The sequence below is a fragment of the Cynara cardunculus genome (genome assembly GCF_001531365.2).
Source record: "Cynara cardunculus var. scolymus isolate 2C chromosome LG 1, CcrdV1, whole genome shotgun sequence".
Lineage (NCBI taxonomy): Eukaryota > Viridiplantae > Streptophyta > Magnoliopsida > Asterales > Asteraceae > Cynara > Cynara cardunculus.
This window is the reverse complement of record NC_037528.1, coordinates 9624166-9625490: the sequence shown is the minus strand read 5'-3', so window position 1 is coordinate 9625490 and position 1325 is coordinate 9624166. Positions and strand designations below refer to the sequence as shown.

The window sequence follows — 1325 nt, the reverse complement described above, 5'->3', positions numbered from 1 at the left end:
TAATATAAAGTATTAATCATAATTAATAAACTCTATTCATATTCCATAAATATTCAAATCATAATAAATAAAATCCAATCATTTTTATAAATATCTCAATTAATTGAGTTGTAAAGGTTGTACAAATGCATAAAGTTGTAAAAAAAATATACCTTATATATGATGTGAAAATCCACTAAATTCATTGGAGTGATATGAAATACGGATATAAAATAATAGAGTTGTATGGTGAGTGGAATGCAGATGTCGTTGCCACTGATGCTCAACCTATAGTTCGTTTTTGAACCTAAACCGTACAAACCCAATTGTTTTGATCACTCAAACGAAGAACACTTTGATTTCCCAATTACCGTAAATCTTCACACTTTCGAACTCGCAATCACTTGTTAACAATGGCGATTCAGCACGAGATCACTAGGCAGACTCAGACCAAGATTCTTGATACGGCGCCATTCATGGTGCTCTTACTGATTGCAGCTCACGTCTTTGCATTGGTAGGTTTTTGAATTTTGATCTTCCTTGGTTTGTAACAATCGGATCTTTGATTTCTTCTTTTTTATTTTATTAATATTTTCCGTAATTTTGTTAAAGGTTTACGGGATCTACAAATTGGCGACATCGAAACTGCCTCAAAGAAGAATCGAGACCATAAAGAAAAGAAGTTAGTGATGTAATATCGGTAGTTGGCTTTTGTTGAACAATTTTTAAAAAATCAATCATGAAAACCCAGGTCCTTCGTAAATGGATGTTTGGTGTTCGATGAAATGTCTTGTAATTCATTTTTTGCATAATTACGTCTTTCTGATGGATTTTTCCCCATTCAGCATAAAAATACGTTCGGTAATCGACTTGCACTCTTGGTGTTTGGTTTATTTGAGGGTAGTGCCTTCAATTTGATGAAATGCATTATTTAGTCGTCTTGTTTGCATAGTATTTTGATTAACAGCTCGAAGATTTCACCCATTATAGTAGTAACGTTTGTGCCTAATTGCAAATTTCTGCTTGTATCAATGCTGATATGATTGCATTTCTTATCCGTGTTTGGTGTAATGGTCTATATCTCACATGTAGTGTTTGATGAAATGTCTAAAAGAAATAGTGGCAACAAAAGCTTTTTTTCCTTCCATAATCTGTTGGTTTTTTTGGTTCTTGTTGACATTTGGGTATAAATTAACATAAATGATGATGAGAAAACCATGTAGATACATGCTGAAATGAATTTTACAAGCACTAATGACCAACTTTGCTCAAATACACAAAAGGTTCAAGTTCGAATCTTGCAGGAGATGAGCTTGAACCCCTCCGCTAGCCTCAACCGTTGAGTC

At 33.6% G+C, this 1325-nt stretch overlaps 1 long non-coding RNA gene across 1 annotated transcript; it reads left to right on the top strand.

Moving 5' to 3' along the window:
• Positions 1–239: 239 nt before the first annotated feature.
• Positions 240–927, top strand: LOC112526306. The gene is made up of 2 exons (XR_003070587.1): positions 240–494; positions 592–927. It is a non-coding gene; the product is annotated as an uncharacterized LOC112526306 (long non-coding RNA).
• Positions 928–1325: the final 398 nt, after the last annotated feature.